This window comes from Mercenaria mercenaria, chromosome 11 (genome assembly GCF_021730395.1).
Source record: "Mercenaria mercenaria strain notata chromosome 11, MADL_Memer_1, whole genome shotgun sequence".
NCBI lineage: Eukaryota > Metazoa > Mollusca > Bivalvia > Venerida > Veneridae > Mercenaria > Mercenaria mercenaria.
In genome coordinates, this window is record NC_069371.1 from 58517026 (window position 1) to 58542010 (window position 24985).

Sequence of the window (24985 nt, forward strand, 5' to 3'; positions counted from 1 at the left end):
AAATTAAAAAATTCCGGTAGTCCTACGCTGTACGATGTCGGTAATCTGGACCCTCGTTTTGATGGTACGTTTTAGGCGTCTGCGGTAGTCAGTCGGTGTATGATAGCGGTAATAGCGACCCCCGTTTTTATGGTACGTATTAGTCTGCTATGGTAGCCGAAAGGATATAGACCTTTCTGGAGTTACCAAGATGGAATTCTTCATGATTATATTCTCAAGACCTAACCAGATCATATCTGTACATTCAGTAACATAGTGCCAGTCAGTACATATAACACATTAATTTGGACTTTAGAACATCCTTCTTTGTATTAATTTATCAACACTGCTGGTTAATGCAGTAATTCTTAGAGATCTGCTCTGGAGTTATATTGTTTACAAATTCAAGGGACATAACTCTGAAGTAACTTCTCTAAACTGGCATTTTTATCAAACTTGACCTAAATTTTTGCAGAAATAAGTAAGACCAATATCAAAGAAAATATACAAAAGTTGTATTAAGTGCATACACAATTTTCTAAACATTCAGTAATTCAAGGGCAGTAACTCTGAAAATCCTTGCATTTTACAGAAAATCCTATCATGTATTGCTATAGCCAAGATAAATAAACCTGTCCTTTTACTGACTCCTATTCACATTCAATTTTAACAAAATCACATGTCATTCAGTACAATAATAGCTGAAAGTGACAAACCTGCTTCAAAGTCCAATAAAAAACCTTCACTAAAATTTCTATGTGATAATAAGGCAGGGCTTTGTCAAAATTTCCGAACAGCTATACTTTTGCTTAAGATTTTGCTGGAAGTTGACACAAAGTTCCTAAAGGCTGCTTAAAATTCTACACTATTAAATATAATAATAACAAATTCACAGGATGCCTACAGATACACTGGCAGGAAGTAAAGAATGGCAATAACAAAGGCATTGTTTTTAAATTTTAGTGGTTGCCACTCAAGCTGAGAAAAAAGTATCAAATTGTTTTAGAGAATCTGTATTGTAAACATAAAAAAATCAAGCCAAAGTCATGATATTCTAAACTAGAAATGTGTCCATGGGACACAGATGCCCCCACTACATGACATTAAAATGACAATTTTTTCCCAGGTCAGGGGCCAGAACTCCTACAATACTGAATGAATCCGGATGCAAAACCCCAGGTGCACAACTGCACATGCTGACCAACATTCCTGTAAACTTTGGTGATTCTAGGTCAAATACTTTTGGAGCTACGTGCGACACAACATTAAAATGACTAATTTTTTACTAAGTCAGGGGCCATAACTCCTACATGACTGGATGAATCTGGACGCGAAACCCCCAGGCCCCAACACCATCGACCAACTCCTGTAAATTTTTGACCTAGTCTATACTTTTGGACTGGCATGACACAACTTAAATGCCCAAATTTTTACAAAGTCGGGGGCCATAACTTCACAGACTAATGAACCCGGGACGCAAAACCCCCCGGGTCACAACACCATGCGCCCAAAACCATTCCTGAAAATTTTGGGTGTTTCTATTTAAAAATATTTTTGGGAGATGCGCGACACAACTTAAAATACCATTTTTTATAAGTAGGGGCCTAACTCCTACATGATGGTTTAATTGGACGCGAACCCCAGGTGCACAACTCACATGCTGACCAACAGGCCTTTAAAGTTCTTTACTCTGGGTCAATCTTTTGGAGCTAGGCCACACAACAAAAAATGCCAAATTTTTTTTTAAAAGTCGGGGCCCTAATTTCTACTGATATAACCGGACGCAAACCCCCAGGTGCAAAACACACTGTGACCAACATTCCGTAAAGTTCGTGACTACTAAAATACTTTCAGAGCTCCACGAAAAACTTTTCGGGGGCGGAGGGACGGAGGGACAACAGGACGGAAGGACGGACGGAAAAGACAAATCTAATGCCCCCCCCAAAAAGGGGGGGATAAAAAAAAACCCTTACCTGTCCAGAGACAGCTTCCCCCCTTGAACACTGGGGTTTTGTTAAAAAAACAACATGCTGGCATTACATGCACAGAAATTGCAATGAGAATCCCTTTAAACCAAACCAGGGTGAAGATTGTAGAATATTTCCTCATGTCACCCACAGTTCCTACAAGATACATAAAAAAGAAGAATCATTTAACCCAGATCAAAAAAAGAATTTTAAATTTTTGTAATATATCTAATTTAAAGGGCCCAACAAAAAAATACACGAAAACCTTAAAACCTTTAGCCTGCGGCAAAAAATAAAGGCCTTAGCAGCTAGGCAGACCAAGATCACCTCCCCTTGCGGCTGAAAAGGTTTGAAACTGTTCACATTCATCAAAAATTTTCATTTAAACGTCCCTTCGATAAAACGTGAAAAAAAATATTGCCATGAAATAAAAACCCCCTACGGAAAAGGCAACTTTTTTCTCTACTGCAGTAAACTAATGAACTGACATCGTCAAAAATGTTAAACAAATTGTACTTATATACAATTGTTTTAACAAAACACTTGACTGAAAGTTTTTTTTTAAAAAAACTTATTTTGGCCGTTATAAAAAAGGTATCAATGATTTATAAAAAAAAAAAAAACAAACCCAAAAAAAAAACAAAGACCAAAGTCTTACACTAGCCCTCTTTTTGAAAAGGGAAATTTTTAAATTTCTGGGGTTGTGTGAAATTTTTAATTTTTCTTTTTTTCTGACCACAAAAAACTCCTTCCTGGGCGAAATACCTTAGTATACACCAAAAATTTTTGAAGTACATTTTTGTCCCCCAAAAAAGTGTTTTGGGTTTTTTTTCCCTACAGTCAATTATAAAAAAATTACTAAAATTAATTATATAACAAAAAAGGAAAAAAATCCTAAAAAAAAAAAAAAAATCCAAAAAATTCTATCCCAAAAAAATTTCTTCCCTGACGTGAAAAGAAAAAATTCACCCCCAATTGGATGTACATACATGTTGTCTACAAAAAGGGGGTTCGATTTACCTATGACAAAAAAAAAAATTACAAATAAGCTATTTATAGTAACAACAAAGGGGAATAATTCTAAAGGGACCTGCATACACTCTGTTCTGCTGGTGTACAATTGTCCCAAAAGTTACAATTAAAACCCTCCATGATGAAAAGAAATGCGAACAAATCATTCTTGAATTTGGGCTTTGACCTCAAAGTGTGCCCTTTTAACCCTTTACCCCTGGGGACTAAATCTTGTGCACAACAACCATCTCATGTTATAATTTTTGTCCAAGTTACTCAAAACCCATCCATAAAAAAAGAAAAAAATTTCCCAGACGAAGTCATTCTTGTATCTGAATTTTGGCCCTCTATGCGTGACCTTGCCCCTTTGATTTGGGGTGGGTTCTTGCGCAAGACCCGTCTCATGGGGTGAACTTTATGCCAAGTAATTCAAACCCTTTTTGGGCATGACAAGTTATACCCCGGACAAAAAAAAAGCCCTTTGACCTTTTGCCTTTAAATTGTGACCTTGACCTTTGACTAGGGTCCAGGATTTCGCATAAACCCCCTGTCTCATCAGGGAAACATTTTACCAAGTATTTTAAAAACCCTTAATGATGTCAAGTTTTGGACCGACCAAAAAACCTTTTTCAGCCATGTTAACCTACTGCCAAGGTGACCTTGACCTTTAGCTAGGGTCTAAAAGTTGTGCATGACATACATTTTTTTATGAGGTTATGGGTGCCAAATAATTTAAATCCCTTCAGGATGGCAGAGTTATGGACCGGACAGAAAAAGCCCTGTTGACCTTTGACCTCCAATTTGTGACTTGCCCTTTAGCAAAGGGTCCAGGGTTCAAGCAAGACAATTTTGCTTATCATGGGGAACTTTTGGGCAAGTAATTTTAAAAACCCCTTCAGGATGACAGAGGAGGCCAACCAAAATTTGGTACAGACGAATGGGTTTGGAAAAAGCGCTTTCCCATATTTCCCGAAACTTTTTTAAACCCATGGGGACAAATTTTAAAGGTTTTGCCCAAATTGAATGAGGGCAAGTCCTTTTAGAAAATTGTTGAATTCAAAAATTAAAGAATATATATGTCCGGGGTTCAAATTAAGATACTAAAGATCCATTAGTGAGTGAAGGCAGAAACAACAAAAAATTTCGCACCATTTCACATCACCTTGGGAAAAAAGGTTAATCTCACCGGCCGTCATATTCATTTTCCTGCGGGAAATAACGAAAGTCTCTGCTCTAAAGCCTAAAATTAAAAACCAAAAACGGGAAAAAAAACGCAAAATTATTTTATGCAAATTTGTTTAAAAAAAGGGAAAGAAATCAATTTGCAGAATGACTACATGAAAAAATTCTGCAGACGGCCCTTCCTGGTAGGGGGAAGGGAAAAAATTTTATAGAAATCTGAAGAGGAAAAACCTCCCAGTCCGGGCAGCCTTTGAACCTAAAAAATAAAAAAACCTCCCAATGTATGTTCCGCCCCAAGTAAAAACATGCTTTAAAAGACTGGGCAGGTATTGACCTAAATAAAAAAGAAACCCTTGCACCCTTTGTTTCTTTCACTCAACAAAGGAACAACTATAAACTACACCCCCGGAAAGGGTTTCGACATCACCCCCACACGTTTTTTATTTTGGGGAAATTTAGGCAGGGGGTCCTCGATAGCACGATAGCAGTCTTGATAAACTTTTACGGGATCTGCAAGGCCTTGAAAACCTGAAAGAAAATTCTCTCTTCTTATTTTCTGCAGCTTAGGCAACCTTGGACCTGGAAAAGATGAAATCCTGCCCACCTCATAAGGATTCCTACAGGTCTTATGCAAAAAAAATCCCCGACTGTATGTATGGAGGGGACAACATCGTTGTCCTGGAAAGGCGGTCCCTGAAAGAAATAAAATCCTCAAAACCCCCTGATTCCCTTTCTCAAAAAAAAGGGAAAATAACCCTTCATCAAACACTCCCGGGTACAAAATTTGTAGAACAATTTAAACCCAATCCCAAAAAATCTTGCGAATATAGGCCCCGGATTGTCCTCGAAGTCATGTTAGTATGCCCTTGATAAATAGTAAAGGGATCTGTCGGGGCCTTGGCAGCTGTAAAAAAATGCAACTCTGTCAATCTTTTAAAGCAGCTTCCCCCTAAACATTTGTAAGTTTGGGGAGAATAAAACAAAAGGAAAACGCTCACTCCTCCCATTTTAAAAAGTAAAAAAAAAGCCTTTTACCCTATAAAATCAAAACAAAAAGCAACATCAAGTTAAAATTATCAACTGAAACTTACACCAAAAAAAATGCTTAAAATTCTGACAAATTTAAAAAACCAAAGGGGGTCAAAATAGTCTAGATTCCCTGCCCATGCTTCCATCTAAAAGGTAATTAATAAGTGTCCCCCAAGGTTTTTTCTGGGATCTAGTTTCTGACCTAAAAAGGTTTATTTTCCAACTGAATTTTCCACTTTACATAAACCGGGTGATTTAAAACAAAAAAGGGGCCCAAAGTTGAACAAAAATTTAATTAAATTTTCCAAAAAAACCAAGTTTCTATTTTGACCTTTGACCATAAAAAATCTCTCTATTGCTTTTACGGGATTTTTATCCATACCTTTTTTAAGTTGTTTTGTTTTTTTTGTTGATTTTTTTTAACGAAGATACCAAGCTTGATTTGACTTCTTTTCTGAAGGTTTTCTGAAAGATTGGGTAAAATGTCTCCTCAGGGCAACATGGATTTTTTCGTTTGGGCCTGTTACAGCTGGGACAAATAAATACACGCCTCTTTTTACTGCTTTTTAAAAAAAATAGTTTTTTGGTTTCCTATTAATAGGGGGGAAAACAAAATAAATTAACTATCAAACTTTTCAAAACCCAATGACCATGGGTTTTTGGGTAAACCTTCCCAAATTTTTTTTTGAAAATTTTTGTACTCTTTTATTTTTCTTAAGATTTTTAAGGCCATAACTCCTGGTTTATAAAAAGATCTGCAAAAATCTTATCACAAACACTGGGATATGAATATGTAACCTTGGTGAGTTTTTGAACAAAAAATTTTGTCTCTCTAACAAAAACAAAATACTTTATATTAAATCTAAATTAAAAATATCTTAAAATTTTGATTGGTTTAAAAAAGGTTGCCTATAAGGTTTAAAATGTTAAAAAAGTTAATCAACTTTGCATCCATTCATCCCCCCTTCACCTGCCACTTAATTTTCCATTTTATATAAACTTTAGACCTTGCCATTTTACCAAAAATTTTCCTCAAACAACATTGCAAATGCCAATAATTTTTAAAAACATAATCTTTCAGAAAATTTTTGATTCAAAAAAAAACATTCCCAAATTTAAAGCCTGAATACAGAAACTTTCTTCTTTTTAATTTTTTTTGGCCTATAACCCCGATAACCTGGTCATTATTAAAGCACCTTAACAAAATTAACCAACAGAAGTGCATCCTTTGTTTTGTTTTTAAACATCAGCCACTGAGAATGTAAAATCTAAAAAGAAACCAACACTTCCTTAAGTAACCTTGTCAAAAAAATCCCTAAGTACCAAAAGTGTAAAGTCACAATAATAACCATTAAATTAACTGATATTTTCTAAAACTCTTTTTAATATTTTTTTAAAATTTTTGCAATTTTGTTTTTAACAAGGGCAATTCCTAGAAAACGGTCCTTACTAGAAAATTATAGAAATGCCCCTAAAATACCCGGGTAGCCAAAACAAAGAACAAGAATGTCCCTAAGCATTAATGCTCTACTTTTAAATTAGGAATATTACCCTAATTTTTAAAAACCTACAGAGTTGAATTTAAAAACTTTAAAAACCAGGTTTTATTTAGTCCAAAAAGGTGGGGTGGGGGGGGGAAAAATTTTGGAAAATTTGGCAAAAATGAATGTCAGAGTTATGGGATTTGTGCATCATCTATTTTAAAACCCTAAAATAAAATCTTGAAAAGTTTCATTTTTAAAAAATAACTGAAAAAAAGCTCTCATACAGTTTAAAAACCATTTGATGCGTTTTTAAAAAGCTTAAAGTTTTGCTTTTTTTCTTTTACTAAAAAAGGATCCTACAAACATGGAAAAAATCTAAACAAGCTTAATTGTTTTGATTACTTTCTGTGGTGGGCAAAATTGTAAGTTTACTGTATATTAACTTGAAGGCCCCCATTTTTCCAAATGATAATTTATAATTCTAGTTTAAAAAAATTTAAATCAAAGTTGCTAATACTGAAAGATTGGGTCAAGAGCAAAAAAGTAGAAACTGGAATTATACAGCCTGACTAGCTTGTTTATACAACCATGCAAGGTACGTTTTGGGCTACCCGAGGGATAAAATTACAGCCTGGTGCACACAGGACTAGTCAGATGTAATTTATAGACCATAATAAAATAACTCCCAAATAAGCCCCCTATGGATAGATGAGCTTTAGGAATATGGGGGGCTATAAGAAGCAAAGAAGGTAAATGCTCCCTAGAAGAAACTGGGCTGGCGGGCGACGCACATCTCTTCGGTAGCAGTTTGGGCCTTTTTTGGTGGATGAAATTACAACCTGCAGCACATGTAAACTAGGGATATAATATGGGCCTAATGGTTTAAAAGGAAGAAATATATCCCATACTAGCATCATGGGGGACACCAGGGGATAGCTGAGTTATGTGGATATAATATTTTGTGGATTTATAGTTACTTGAAGACTTTTACCCTATAATCTGGAGGGACCATGGGGATAGGAAAAGGTTAGGTGGAATAAGTTAGCAGAAAAAATAAAATAAAATAAAAGAAATATACCCTAGCCTCCGGGGAACACCATGGAAGCTAGTAGTTAGGGGGATATCATAGTGAAAAAGATAGGAAAAGAATAAGAGGGGAAAGTTAGCAAAGCAATACAACACAGCGAACAAGCTGCATTGAAAAAAAAACAAAGAGTGAAAAAAATTTGATTTTATCTTTCAGTCTTTAAATACAGAGCTTTTTTGAAAATAGTACAATCAATAATTCAACAAAATATATGAACAAGAGCTGTCTCCATAGGATGACACATGCCCCCGGTGGCACTTTGAATGAATAGTTATGGCCGATGTTAGAGTTTAGGACCTTTTTACCACGGACGGGGGCTTGCCGCGACACGTGTTTCTTTCACACTTCGTGTTTTATTTTAAAATCCATGCTGAAAGACAAAAATATGAGGGGCACGCCCCTCATGCACATCTAAAAAAAGACCTTAAACGTCTAAGTGTTCCTTACCTTTTGGGACGGCCCCGGGGCTTGCGCGCGCACGTCTCTTACGTGGTACACATTCTTTCCAATTTTTTTGAAATCCCCTCATGACAAAAATTGGACCGGACACGCCCAATGCCTATCCTTTAACGCTAAGTGGACCTTGACCTTTGAGCTACGGACCTGGTCTTGCGCGCGACACTCGTCTTTCTGTGGTACAATTCTGCCAAGTTATTTGAAAATCCATCATCGATACAAAGAATGGACCGGACACGCCCAACAATCCACATCCCTTTAATGTCTAAGTGTGACCTTGACCTTTGGCTACGGATCTGGGGCTTGCGCGCGCCCCGTCGTCTTTCTGTGGTACACATTTATGCCAAGTTATTTGAAAAACCTCCCCGATGCAAAAATGGACCGGAAAAACCGAAAGCGGCGACTGACAGACCGACAGACGAAGACCGCGGACCGACAGGGACAGACGGTTCAAAAATATAGCCCCCTTCGGGGCATAAAAAAAACTTACAGTAACCAGTGCTTTTTCTAAGGGGGGATTGAGGTTTTAGCACTTTCATTACCCCCCAAAACTTATCTCCTTTGTACCAATTTTCTATAGGTTTCCACAGAATGTTTTTTTATAATTTTTCCCAATTTTTAGCATATTCTTTTTTTTTAAAAACTTGAGCTGTCACAGTTGATACAAAATTGACCTCTCATGTATTTTCTTTCTGTTGTAAAGTATTTTTAAATTGCACCCCAATGGTTTTTTTCGTACATAATATTATCTTGTATGAAACAAACTATAATGTTTATTAAAAAGCTAAATTCATCGTTTTCTCGATTTTCACCACAATCATACCTTCTCATTAAAATTTAAAGAGAAATTCTGTAACTTTGAAAAATCATGTCTCCCCAAATTACTTGAAATTTTCCATAAAACTAAAATTTTGACCCCAATCGCCTATATGACCTTTTTCCCTTTACCTTTTAAAGTTAAACTTACCCCAAATGTACAACCTTAGGTGCAGAACCAAAAAAAATTTTGTAAGCTATATAAAGAAATCTAATGCCATGAAAAATGCCATCTGACCTCCATATGACCTTGATACTGAACCAACATGAAGAAATATGTGTCCGCAGGGGCATTTTACTTTGGTAAAAAGTGTGCCAACTTTTTGAAAAATTTCAAATTGGAAAAAAAAAAAAAAAAAAACAGCACACATAATAAAATGGTACCTGTGGGCCTTTGATCTCACCCTACCACATTTTGTGACCTTTTACCTTAATTTAAGGACAAAAAAAAATTCTCTAATCATTTTGACAAAAAATTATGAAAAGCCAAACCCAGAAAATTTTTTAAAGCAACTTTTTTTTTACTCTAAATGACAAACACAAACTAGTGAAAGTTGGTCTCATTTCATAGTACAAAAAAACCCCATTTTATGAAAAATTTCGAAGTGGCAGACAAAAGGAACTTTGGGAAGTGAGGGGCCCGAACATTTGCTTTGCTATTATCTGGGCTCGGCTATAATTTGCTCAATGCTTTTATTTTCAAAGATGTTAAAATTTAATTTTTTTAAAGATTTTAAACAAACACTTTCACTCAAAGACAGAAAAACTTATCAAAACGTTTTTAAATTTAAAAAATTCTTAATTGTTTGACAGGAAACGTCTTAAAAATTATCCTTGAATTTTTTAATTTTATTTCTGAATTTCATAAAATAAAAATATGAAAGAAAGGTGTAAAGTACCAATTTATTTATTTACTGTTTAAAAATCAAAAAAGCGTCTCCATAGGGTGAAAATGCCCCCGATGGCACTTTTAATGAAAAGTTATGGCCAATGTTAGAGTTTAGGGCCTTTGACCTACGGATTGGGTCTTCCGCGACATTCGTCCCAGGGGGTACTCTCCATCCCAATTTTTAAAATCCAAGCATGAAAGACAAAGATTGGACCACACCCCAACTATCATGAAAAAAATGACCTTATCGTCTAAGTGACCTTGCCTTTGAGCACGGGCGGGTCTTTCGCGGACACGTCGTTTAATGTGGACATTCATGCCAGTTTTTTGAAAAACCATCCATATGACAAAGATATGGGGCTGGGGCACGAAATTTCGGGGCAACTGAAAAAACCCGACCGACAGACGGTTCAAAAAACTATATCCCCCTTTGGGGGGGAAAAAAGTAGTTCTAAAGAGAGTGTTCATGCCTACAAAAATTTAAAAATCTGCAAGTCTGTGAAAAAAATACTATTTAAAACAAAGTTTGTTCTTTAAAGCAAACATTTAAAAAAAAATAGCCTTTTCCCCTTAAATTTAACATTACTTCCTGAAAATCTAATAACAAACAAGTCTAGTATGGGAGATAGGGCAGATTTTTTTCTAACTTGTATAAAAATTCTTGAATAAATATGGGTACTTTGTGTGGGAAATAGGGGTTTTGGGAGGGCCCTGGGAAACGACCATCTCTAAATCCTGAATCGTATTTAAAAATTGTCAGTATAAAATTTCTTAACCCGTCCTATGATATTCCAAACAAACTTCAACCCTTAAAAAATTTTTGTCACTGAAATTGTTTGCAAATCCAGGAAACTTTATAGCCCGTGCAATATTTTGAAAGATGATCAAAACCATGAGAATGTTTACTCAATTCAGGAAAATGTATTTTTTTTTAAATTGTGTTTTCAGCTGAAAAATGACCTGTAAATTTCATTCCTCTTGACCTGGAAAAAAAAAGAAGGTGTCTTTTAAAAACAGATCATGAACCCCCCACCATTTCCCCCTATTTTTCCCTTTTTAATGCTTTTTTCAGTGTTTTTGAAAAATTGGTGCATTTGGTCAAAGGTGTTTGATTTTCTCTTAAAAATTAATAATGAAAACAAAAAATACATTTTCTAACTACCCAAAAGTTTTTTTAAATTTCCCGTACCCCTATAAAAACATTGAAAAATTACAAATGCCTTTGAAATGAATGACAGGGGCCCCAAATCAATTTTTAAAACCCAAAACGGAAGCGCTTTACAGTAAAGAAATTTGCAAAAGTATTTTAAAATTTCCAAAACCACTAGAGGCCTTTCATTTATTTGAAGAATCCAGTCCCTTTTAAATGATATTCTTGTTACTTTTAGCCAAAAAAAATATTCTGACACTTTGGTTTTTTCATAAAACTTTAACCATACCTCTTTGCCAGTTTATCTTTGGGGTTTTTGCCAGAACTGTTTTCTACTTTTAGTACCCGTGACCCATTCTGGAGTACCTTTAATACAAACCGATAACTTAAAACTTGCTAACACTAAATTTGGTGACAAAAATATGCTGTTTTTGTAATGGTGACCTTTTCCTCATTTGCCTGGAGAACCCCCAGCTTTTAACCTTTTCCTCAAAAACTTCTGTCCAGTTTCATTGCAATATTAATTCATAATTTTAAACTTGCTACACACCATGTTTGGGGGACAATAATTATTGCCTGAAACCCCCTATGGGTTAAAACCTCCCAAGTTTTTAAACCCAAAATTTAAAATTTCCTAACCCCAAAAAATGTATACAAAGACCCCCAAAGCCTCAAAACAATCCCATACAATACAAGGGCCCGAAAATAAGTTTGTGAATAAATATCAAATTTGAACAAAAACACAGACTGACATGCTTGTCGCCCCCAAAATTGGGACCCCATTTTTAAAATTGACCATGTGATAATGATCGTTAAATCCCTTTAAATCTTAAAAGTTTTTCTGAATGAACAACTGGAGGAAAATGCCATTTCTGTGACCCAAACTTTGGGACGAACTGATCCCAAAATAGTTTTCATTATCTTTAAATTTTGATAAAAGTTTCATTGGAACCCTGAAATTTAAAAGTTTAAATATTGCTGAGACACAAAGTAATTTACGTCCTTTTTTGGGATTACGTGACCTTGACTTTGATGTACTGACCTCAGATTCTGTTTCCATAACATAAAATCAACTGAACTTTTTTTTTAAAAAAACACTAGATTTTTGGGGAAACAACATGCGATTATATGGACATGAAAAAATTTGAAATTTGATGGTACTTTACAAAAAATTACTTGGGAAATTTTGAGAAAGTGGGAAGCATATGCGGGGGCATGCTGGGATGCTGAACAAAGCAGGAAACATTTCAAGGGAAAGGGTGCAAGGGAAAAGAACAAAGTCCCCCGGTCAAATTGTAGTATAATGAACTTAAAAAATTTTGGGGAACCCAAAAAAAATAATGTAACAACAATTTTATTATGCAAAAGCCTGCCTCCAAATTTACTAAATTGTTAATTTTTTTTCAAAATATTATTTTTTTTTTAAATAAACAGAAAAAGAGCAATTTAATTCAGCTTAAATGTGCTATAAAGTGTAACCAATTTTTAAAAACTAATTTTTAGATTTAATACAGAAAGATAAATGCCCCAAAAAAGGGTATGGGTTTCGAGAGCCCAAACAAACTGTTTCAAAAATACAATGGCTTTTTTTGATTTGGAACCCCAAATCTGTTTTCATTAAGCAATGTTTTTCAAAGGAAATTTAAATTGTTCGAGCCCACCACAATAAATGATTTCAAAGTGGGCATTGGGTTGGCTCAGACCCCGACATACTTTATCCCAATTAACTAGCAAAAATAGTGAAACCAAATTTTTCTTTTTAAAGGGAATTTGGGCAAGACCTGACATGGTTTTTCCCAAGGATACTGGTTCACATTTTTTGTAAACCAAGTTGTCTAATAGAATAGTGGTTTAGACATGACATGGTTTTCCCAATGAACTTTAGGGGGTACTGGGTTTAAATCTATTGAGAGATAGTGGTTGAGAATGACATGGTTTTCCCATGAATTTTAGGGGGTACTGGGTTTAAAACTTTGTAAAAAAGTTCTATTGAAGCTACGGGGGTTTGAACTGTATGTTTTCCCCCCTTTTGAGGAACTTGTTCAAATATAGTGTAAAAACCCAAATTTAATTATGGAGAGGACGTGGTCAAGACCCGACATGGTTTTTTCCCCCAAATTTAATTTTAAAAGGTTTGGTTAAAAATCTATTCTAAACCCAAATTGACGACAGAAAAATGGTTTTAACCCGACTGGTTTTCCAATTAACTTTTTTTGAGGGTACTGGTTCAAATCTATTGTAAACAAATTTTAAAACTAGAGCAAAAGGTTTGACCCATGTGGTTTTTTCCCAAATTTAAATTTTTAGGAATAGTTTCAGATCTAGTGCAAATCAAAATAATATCTAAATCTATTAAAAAATTTTGGTTTCCACAACATTCAACTGTTTTTCCAAAATTTATATTTCAATTCACTGGTTCGATCTATTGCAAAACAAAACAAACTAAATAATTGGAGTACATGGTTTAAAAGCACTGATATGTTTTTTCCAATTAAAATATTGTGAGGATACTGGTCATTTCTTGGCAAATTAAAATTTTGCTATTTCTTTTCCCGTAACCAATTTTATAGTTTTTGAATACCCGACCCAAACAAAAAAAAATTATTTTCCAACAAACTTTAGCATATAATCACAATACATGTGCTAGTAAAAGTTTAGTTTTGGCCCTTTCATGGGTTTCCACATCCAAAAAGATCAATATTAAAGAAACCAAAAAGTTTTATGATTAAATTTTTTACAATCTTCAAAAAATACAGCCTACATAAACTACTACTTTCACCTTGAAATATTAAAAAACAAAACCATCAAATCAAGATTTCACCTTTCGTATGTACAAAAAGAAAGAGGTCCAAAGTGCAAAGACTTGAAACCCTAAATTTTTTTTAGGATTGTACAGTTTCATCTCCCCTTTTTGTGATGACAATTTTAATGTACTAAACAAAATCATTACATGAATTATTGACGATGGCAATGAAAGAAAAAGCAAAATGCAAGAAACCCTAACTCTGATTGTTATTTTTCAAGTTTTAAACTTCTCCTTTATATTTTTTAAAAATTCTTAGTGAATTCATCAATTATTTGAAATAAGTACATGTACTGGTACTAGGGGAAACAAAAATTTTCAAGCCTAAAGGGCACAATATTTATTTTTGGGCAAAAAAATCCAAAAAAAAAAACTGCTCCTTGCATGTCAAAGTTAAGCTCAAAAAGATCTAACATGACCTTTACCTCTTTTTTAAGAAAACCTTCCTTTGCGTAGAACCTGCTCATCTCGAAAAAAACTATGGGCCCCACAAAAAACCCTTTCTGAACTTTAACCCCTAAATTGACCTTTACCCTTTAAGAAATAATACGAAGACTAAACTATGTAAAGCAATGTTGCAGTTTGGACAAACTGTATTCCCTTTGATACCCCTTAAGTGGACCCTACCTTTGAATCAGGACCCTCTAGTGCTCTAAAGGCAAATAAAAACTTTTAAAAGTAAAAAAAAAACTGCTCTTCAGCAAAGCTACACCCACATGAAATTAATAAAATAAAACTTCAAAAAATCATGGTTTTACAGAAAAATGGGCAAGCATAAAAACATGACCATCGCTTTATCGAACAAAATTCTTTTCGCCAATCACTCTTAAGAAAATCTAGAAAAAAAAATTCTGAAAACAAATAAAGTTAAAAAAAGCAAACTCTATTTAAAACATTCTTTTTTAAAAACATTTTACCCTTTCCCTTTCCCTTTCTTTGGCTCGTTTTTTTTGGGCCTTTCCCAAGCCCGCTGAAAGAACATGCACTTCCCGTGTCACATGATTTGCATTGGGTTTTCTGTAGAATAAAAAGGGATACTTAAATAAAATTTTCAATATTTCTCACAAAATTTTTTTAATCTTCTGTAGCTGTAACAGTCGTTAAATCATAAAATTGGGGGCAAGAGTTATGCACCTTGTGCCATATGGTGTGGGCGATGTTGTGGAACAACTACTTCAAGTTAAATCAAATCCATTTAGTAATAACTATAATATAGTGAAAATGCATCAAAATTAACCTTAATTCGAAGTAAAAGGGGACATAATTAATTAACAAGAGCTGTTGGCTGGCAGCAATGCTCCACTATTCAAAAGCCTTGTCAAATGAATGAATACAAAAGTCAACAAGAGCTATCCATAAGACAGCACGCTCGACTTTTCTCAGTGCTTGACTCTGAATTAGAGCTTTGAAAGTAAAAACAAGGAGCTGTGTTCAATAAATGCTTGATGCCCCCAGTGGCATCCTTGTCGATAGATTTTGCACCTAAGTCCAAAACAAGGTCAAGGTCAAAATGAGGTCAGGTGATGTTTGAAGATGAGGAATGGTCACAGTTTACATCTGTATTAGTATCAATTCATTCTTGTAAGGGGTATTGATGCTAGACGAAACGGTCCCATTTGGTTAACCAAGAGATGGCCCATATAAAGCAACCTAAGTCCAAAATGATGTCAAGGTCAAGGTCAAACTGAGGTCAGGTGATGTCTGAAGATGAGGAATGGTCACAGGTTACATCTGCATTAGTATCAAGTCATTCTAGTAAGGGGTATTGATGCTAGACGAAACAGTCCCAATTGGTTAACCTCGTACGGATGCATGAAAGGACGGACGGACAAACAGAAAGGACAATCACTATATGCCTCTCGCATCAATAGATGCTGGCGGCATAAAAAAAATTGTAAAGACATTCGACTTTTTACATACCATTTCTAGACAAGAGCTGTCTGGTGACAGCGTGCTCGACTATTCGAAGAACTGATTGAAGAATGGGGTCAAAATATTAACATAGATAATCAGACAAAAGAAAAAAATAGATTAGACAAACAATGTTCCAGTATTTGTGGATTTCAATAAGTCTTGCACTAAATGGCAATGTGTGAACCAATTTCAAAATCCAAAAAGGGCCATAATTCAGCCAAAATAGTTGTCAGAGTTATGTACTTTTGCCTACAGATAGAAATCATAATGATAAACAAGTGTTCCCCTATAGAAAAAAGTCAGTGGAATACCAGCGGTTTCCGGTGGTTTCCAGTGGAATTCCACTGGAAGCATGAGTTTATAGTTATTCCACTGGAATTCCAGTGGTATCATCACTGGCATTCCACTGACAGTGGAGTTCTAGTGGAGTCCACTGGAATTCCAGTGGAGTCCACTGGCATTGAGTTTCACTGGAACCAATACCACTGGATTTCAACTGACCAGTGGCATTCCTATGAAATTTCTTTGTAATGTAAAATAATAATACTTAGATTATTTTTTCAAATGTTATCTTGAAACTTGTTCACATTATACCTATTTTTATCTCTGGGTTAGTAAAATCTTAGATATATAGCCTGTCGCCAGATTATATTTATTGAATCATCTGATACAATAAATGTTACAAGAGCCATGTCAGACATGGCTAATCCCCCCACCGGGCAGCTGTATTTGCAAATGGAATGTTAATTTTGTGGTTGTTTAGTAATCATTGTAAGTCTTTTGTTTTTTAAAGTCCACAAAAAACTCCTTACTAGGTAGAGATACCTTATATATAATAAAATTAATAAAATACACCTAAAACTGGAGAGTAACATCTATGCTGTACCACAGAAAAGTGGTCTTGTTTTTTCCCTAGGGTCAATTATAAAAATGTTACAATATAAGTTATTTATAGTAAAACTAAGGGAAGTTAATCTTTAAAAAAAAAAAAAAAAAAAAAAAAAAAAAAAAAAAAAAAAAATTGCAAGTCCACACAAAAATCTTTATCAGGAAGAGACTGGTCAAAATACACCTCAAAATTGGATTTAGCATGTTTGTTGTACTACAGAAAAGTGGTCTCGATTTTTCTCTACGACTAGTAATGAAAAAGTTACAATAAAAGCTATTTAAAGTAACAACAAAGGGAAGTAATTCTAAAGAAGGGAACTGCGCATGACACTTCGTCTCATGATGGTGTATAATTGTGCCAAGTTACATCAAAATCCCTCTATGCATGAAGAAGAAATGCTTCGGACAAAGTCATTCTTGTATCTGACCTTTGGCCTCTAAGTGTGACCTTGACCTTAGGCCTAGTGACCTGGATCTTGCGCATGACACTCCGTCTCGTGGTGGTGAACATTTGTGCCAAGTTATATCAAAATCCCTCAATGCATGAAGAAGAAATGCTCCGGACAAGGTTTTTATTCTTGTATCCTTTGACCTCTAAGTGTGACCTTGACCTTAGACCTAGGGACCTGGTTCTTGCGTATGACACTCCGCCTCGTGGTGGTAAACATTTGTGCCAAGATATATCAAAATCCCTCATGCATGAAGAAGATATGCTCCGGACAAATTTTTTTAAGAAAATATGATAAAGGGGAATAACTCAAAAAATAGGCAAGGTAGAGTTATTGTTCTTGCACACTGCACTTCCTCCCAATGTGTTCTATCAGTGTATTAAGTTTGAAGAAAATCCCTCCAGTACTTTTGGGGTTATGCTCCGGACAAAATGTTTTAAGAAAATATGATAAAGGGGAATAACTAAAAAAATAGGCAAGGTAGAGTTATTGTTCTTGCACACTGCACTTCCTCCCAATGTGTTCTATCAGTGTATGAAGTTTGAAGAAAATCCCTCCAGTACTTTTGGAGTTATGCTCCGGACAAAATTTTTTAAGAAAATAAGATAAAGGGGAATAACTCAAAAAATAGGCAAGGTAGAGTTATTGTTCTTGCACACTGCACTTCCTCCCAATGTGTTCTATCAGTGTATGAAGTTTGAAGAAAATCCCTCAAGTACTTTTGGAGTTATGGTCCGGACAAAGATCGTTGCGGACGCACGGACGGACGGACGGACACACGGACACACGGACGGAGAGCATTTCTAATATCCCCTTCACCTTTGGTGGGGGGATAAATAATATAAACATCATTATTTAGAACTAAAGCCTTCCTATGTACACTCATATGCCAAATTAATGTCCTCAAAAAGACCACCAAGTTATCAATTTATAGGGGACTGCAAATATCTTCCAATTAAAATCCAATTAAGGGTAGGATCATTTTTCAGGGTAACAATTTATAGTAGCACTGAAGATCTTAAAAGGGAAATAACTGGTGTTTACATCTTTCGTCTGCAGATGTGACATGAGTAGAAGATTTGTGAAAAATACCATATTATCATTTCATGAACATGGTTGTAGTGGAAGAAAAATTGCAGAATGATTTAAAATAGATAGTTGCACAGTAAATAAGTGTTTAAAGCATTTCAAACATGCTGAAAATTTAGAAAACATGAATGTAAACAAGCGGGTGGGGAAATGTAGAAGTAAACAAGAGCACCGCCTTGCGGGTGCTGACGCTCATCTGATTTTTTTTGTATAATAGAAATATTGTCCTACCCATGATTTTCTAAGTCTAAAAAGGGCCATCACTCTTGCAAAAAGCAGGATAGAGTTATGTTTCTTGATGTGCAGTGTCCACTTATGATGGTGAAAAACTGTTGCAAGTTTTAAAGCAATAGCTTTGATAGTTTATGAGAAAAGTTGACTTAAACATAGTATTCAACCAAGAAAATGATTTTTCTAAGTCCAAAAGGGGCAATAATTATTGCAAAAAGCAGGATGGAGTTATGTTGCTTGCTGTACAGGGTCAGCTTATGATGGTGAACAAGAGTTGCAAGTTTTAAAGCAATAGCTTTGATAGTTTAAGAGAAAAAGTTGACCTAAACATAAAACTTAACCAAGAAATCTGATATTTTCTAAGTCCAAAAGGGGCCATAAATCTTGCAAAAAGCAGGATGGAGTTATGTTTCTTGCTATACAGGGTCAGCTTATGATGGTGAACAAGTATTCCAAGTTTCAAAGCAATAGCTTTGATAGTTTAGGAGAAAAGCTGACCTAAACATAAAACTTAACCAGGCAACGCCGACGCCGACGCCGACAACCGCTCAAGTGATGACAATAACTCATCATTTTTTTTCAAAAAATCAGATGAGCTAAAAAGAAGACAAATGTGAGATAAGGTGCTATTAAAGGTGGTGAAAACCAATAGAAGGAAGACGTTGATATATAGTGAAAAATTTTAAAATCTTCTTGTCAAAAACCACAGGGCCTAGGGCTTTCATGTCTGGTATGCAACACTATCTAGATTGTTCAAATTATTCCCCTGGAGTGAAAAGAGGCTCCACCCTGGGGGTTCCATTAGTTTTACATTATAAATTTATATAGGCAAAAAACTTGAAAAAAACTTCTTGTCTCAAGCCTTTGATATTTGGTATGTAGCATTGCCTCAGGTGGTCATCTACCAAGATTGTTCAAATTATGTCCCTGGGGTGAAAGGAGGCCCAACCCCAGGGTCCCAAGTTTTGCATAGACTTGTAAAGGAAAAAAAGACTTAAAAAATCTTCTTGCCTGAAACCACAAGACTTAGAACTTTGGTACGCAATATTGCCTTATGGTCCTCTACCAAGATTGTTCAAATTATTACGGGAGGGGGGGGGGAGGCCCTGCCACGGGGTCCCAAGTTTTATGCAGACTTATATATAGGCTTTTTTTTAAAAATCTTCATGTCTGAAGGTTCAAGGCCTTGGCCTTTGATACTTGGTATTTAGCATTGCCTAGTGATTCTCTTACAAGATTGGTTAAATTATGCACCTGGGATGTAAAGAGGCCCCAGCCTGGGGGTCATTTGTTTTATTAGTTTTATAGGAAAAAAAACTTCAGAAATTTTCTGATCTTATTTCCTAGACTGTTTAATTATAATTACCTGAAGAACCCAGTTGCCCCTCTGAGTATGGGCACTTATTGGTAGAAACAATGTGATGTTCTACAAACTACACAAGACAATTTCACCGCTGGATTTCAATGGTATTTTACTGGAAACCAATGGCTTTTCCACTCGATACCAGTGGTAAAACCAGTGGCTTTCCAATGGTTTCCAGTGAAATACCGGACAATTTTACTGCTGGATTCAAGTGGTATTCCACTGGAATCCAGTGGCATTTCCACTGAATACCAGTGGTAAAACCAGTGGCTTTCCACTGGTTTCCATTGAAATACCGAACAATTTTACCGCTGGATTCCAGTGGTATTCCACTGGAATCCAGTGGCTTTTCCACTGGATACCAATGGTAAAACCGGTGGAAAACCACTGGTTTTCCACTGGATTCCATTGAAATACCAGACAATTTTACCGCTGGATTCCAGTGGAACTCAGCTGAAAGACCAGTGGCATTCCACTGGAAATCCAGAGAAAATTTTCTATAGGGTCAAAGTTTAAAAGCTGTTTGTCAAATGGTTTTGACAAAACATGGACTTTTATGAAAACAGAACAGATTTCCAAGTCCGAAAAGTAATTCAGCCAAAATAGATGACAGAGTTATGTACTCTTTCCTACAGATAAAGACTATTATAATAAATAAGAGATAAAAGTTTCAAAGCCATATGTCAAACACTTTACACAAAATATAAACTGGTACGAAAAACTTAACCAAGATTTCTAAGTAGAAAGGGGCCATAATTCAGCCAAAATCCTTGATGGAGTTATGTACTCTTGCCTATAACTAGACACGGTGATGCTAAACAAGTGTTGAAAGTTTCAAAGCTTTATCTTAAAAGACTTTGCCAAAATATGAACTGGTAGGAAAAACTTAACATGATTTCTAAGTCAAAAGGGGCCATAATTCAGCCAATATCCTTGATAGAGTTATGTGCTCTTGCCTACAACTGGCCATGGTGATGGTAAACAAGAGTTGAAAGTTTCAAAGCTTTGTCTCAAAAGACTTTGTCAAAAAGTGGACTGGTACAAAAAACTTAACCAAGGTGTGACGCAGACGCCGTGGTGAGTAGGATAGCTCTACTTATTCTTCGAAAAGTCGAGCTAAAAAGTATACAGATTCTGTCCAAACTTATCTACATGTACTCACTTGAACAATGAAAATGTTTTGGCTTTCACCGAGGTAATTGTTCTGGTTCCCATTCTGACAGCTGTTATAAAGTTCACCACTGTGAGAGTCAACTGGAATGATGGCAGACATCAGAAAAAACTTGGGTTATGAAGAAGGTGTAGATCACCAATCATAGACTTGTCAGCCTGAAATAAATTGTTTATTGTTCTTGACATTGCTTGGATATAGTACTAGAGATTAATCAATTACTTATCCACGTACAATTTTTGACAGTGACGTCATTTTGTCAACAAACTATAAATAGCCATGGAATATCGCCAAACGGGTGTATACTTATATTTAATAGAAATATGTCCTTATCATATCAGAATCTAAGTAAGGTATGACCCAGTGGATGTGCTGGCTATTTGTCATGCAGGCGATGTAAGTTCGAAACCAGTGGTTGGCGAGGTATAGTTTATATTTATTTTGTAGCAAAAAATATAGTTTGAAAGACCAGTTACATTTGCTTTCCTGGATTTATTGTTGAAATGTTGTTTTTATATGTCTTCCGTGTTAGTTTTTTTTATTATCAACCATTTATTTCATTATGAAGTATACCAAATGCTAATGAAACATATGTCAGTCAGTCCATTGTGTTTTAGAATACATGTAGCTTTCTCATTATTCTCCAAAGGCTCGTTACAGTTAAAAACATGTTCATAGGCATTTTAGCCATTTTATCTAACGTTTTCTTCACAATTTATTCTGTAAGCATAATTCGTGAAACACAAAAATCAAAATAACTATTTAGATGAATAAGAAAACACTGCGCAGGAAAAAATCCCACCAACCCGATTCGGACTCGGTACCTTTCGGTTATTACGACAGCGCTGTTATCCTCTGGGCTACGTATCCATACAGGTTATCGGTAAAGAAACATAATCATAATCCACATCATAAACAACATAACGTAAACATTGGAAAGTAAACACAATATGACGTCACTGTCAGGTATCCCTGGTCGAATAGTACCTTGTATTTATGTATACACCTGTACGAGGAAGAATGAAATACCTTTACAGTTAAAAAGTTATAGTGTTTAGTAATTTCATTCTATTGTCCATTTTCACAGTAAATACTAGAGTTTTTCTTGGTTTTATATACAATGTGCGATATGGTAGAAATAGCATTGTACATGTATCTAAATTTAAGCTTAAAAAGAGAATCTGAATTTATTTTATTACACTTTTATTACATTTTCTTATGTCATACAATATGCATGTATCTGACAACTTATGTTCTTCCAGTAATAAGCAAGTTATAATTGGGGATTAAATATCTATCAAAGACTTGATTGGTAGAACTATCTGCAGCACCAAGTTCATGGAACTTAAGAAAATCTTAAAGAAGAGCATGTGTACGTAAGACAGCCAATGCTCGACTATTCAATTGCTACGTCCCAAAAGCAGGAATATTACCTTGAAAGTTGAGATATACAGACTTTTAAACCAATATCTGCATTATAGTTTTGAAGATAGTAAGTTGCACTTAAAACTTTAAATAGGATTTTCTAAGCACAAAAGTGGGCATAATTTGGCCAAAATGCATGTCAGACTTACAGGACTTGATGCTATCACCTTGTTTTATAACCCTATAGATAAAGACAGATGTGAAATTTCAATTCAATGTCTGCTTTTGGAGACAGTTAAATCAGCAGGACTTTCCATGTCCAAAAGTGGACAAAATTTGCCCAAAATACAAACAATTCAGAGGTATGTGACTTGACTCAGTATGGTTGGAAATTGACCTAGAAAAAGTAAAAAAAAGTTTCAAAGCTTTATATGCTATTATTGTCTCCCGTCCAAATCCAGTATATAAACCGAGAGCGCTGAAGATCTTAAACTATCCCAAAACCACGTCCGCCACCATCAACCTTCGCCTCATGAAACTGGTTCAAGCCGAACACATCATCAGAAAAAAATTCTTCCCGCCAAATCACTCTCGAGAAAATCTAGAAAAGTGATGCATACTAAAAAAACACAAAGAGCTATAAAAATAAAGTATTTTATACTTCTTTGAAAAACAAAAAACAATCTGAATATCAAATAAAAGTCTAACAAGCGAAACTGTAATTAAACATTTCTTTTTTAATATATTTACCTTTGTCCTGCCTCGATGGTTCGCTTTGCTTCCTTCCTCGTGCTTTACTGACTGGCTACTGAATGAACACGAGTTCACTCCCAACATATGTCACGTGATTCGCACTTTGGTTAGCTTTAGACTACACTTCCACTAGCCTTTACCTGCTACACTAGGATAACAATTCGTCCGAACGTGCGGTGTTAGTAATAGGAAGAGCATTGGAACTCGAGGGTAAACGATTTGTACGAGGGGGCGTAGCCCCCGAGTATAAATTGTTTACCCTCGAGTTTTAATGTTCTTTCTGTTTTGTATCATAGCCATCCATATATGGTAGTTGTAGGCGTTTCACATTGCCATATACACCAGTTCAGTGGTTTTTTAATATCCTTGCTTTACAAATGTGTAAAGCCCAGGTAAAATAAACCAATGCTAGAGCAGAAAATCAATAAAATACACTTCGCTGTCTACAGTTCCAGACACGCTGGCATACTTTCCTACCCAACAGTGTGGTAACTAGCGTGCGGGTATCAAATACCTGCACACTTTTAGTTACCGTACCCTGTATTCACTGTATACGAATTACCTGCACCAAATTTGTTAAGAAAAAACACCTAGCTATGATACCATACAGTAATACATGTATGTCATATGGAATACGATTTATTTTCTTGAATACTGTTCATTTTTCTGAACCACAACTCAGATTTTTGATATGACCAGTTTTGAAAAGAGTATTACTACATTGTCCGATATGGAATTCCATGGCTAAAAATCAAACTTCCCTTGGTTAGTCCTTGGCCGTCTTTCTTAAAGAAAATGGAACAAAAATTCTCAACTGGTAAAAGAAGCGCGACATAGCTTACAACTGGATTTTAAATTCTTATATGCACGGACTTCACCCAGTTACTGACCATTTTTCGACCGCGGGTCTTGGCATAAACTACATTATTGCAGTCGCGAAGAGCTACAACAAACAGAACTTTTCTGCTCGTCAAAATAACGCTCTCGTACACATACGGGTGAAATAATGGAACTCATGCGGCAGATGATAATGATGGAACAAAGATTATGATTAATAAACAAACGGGACATGAATTATTGAACAAACTGGTTATAATGAAGAAACAGGTGTGAAAGACGTATAGTTCCAGACATAGTGTCATTTATCAACATAATTGAACTCACGACCCCACGGTCCATTTTATTAGCTGGGTCGTGAGTTCGATTCATGGGTGATGAGTTTGTACACTGTGATGGTTTGATAAAATACAATTGTTTCTGAAACCATTCGTCCTCTACGTCTGACTCATGTAGAAAAGTTGACAGTTACTTGTGGAGAACAGGTTGATACTGGTATGGAATCCAGGAGCACGGACGGGATACGTTCGATCAAAAGATATACATTTATAATGATAAAAAAGACAGGTGTAACGAAAGAAACAGACGGGTTACATATATTATATATTTTATTACACCGGATTTATATGGCTTCCTTTTCATGCATGATAACCACGTTCAAAGGCGCTTTATATAGCGCAAAGACAGCCACTCGGGGTGCCGAATTCATCCTCTGCTAGTACAAACACAGAGCGATCTGACCAGAGGGGAAGAATGAGACAAAGCCCACAGAATCGAAAGAGAGAGACAATTCCTTTTAGATACAGGTCTGTCCGGCTGGTTCTTTAACATGCCCGGTGTGAAGCACCGATACACGCAGTCATCCTTCCTGGAAGAACCGGTACTGGCCTCTTAGTTAGGTGTGAGACACTCAAGAGCATCTCAGAAATTTCAGTAACGGGATTCGAACCCCGGACCTTTCGAATCCCGGACCTCTGAATTGACAGTCAAGCGTGTTACCACTTCACCATCGGGCGATAATGACTGAACAGACGGAGAGAGAGAGATAGAGAGAGATAGGGTAATTTGGATT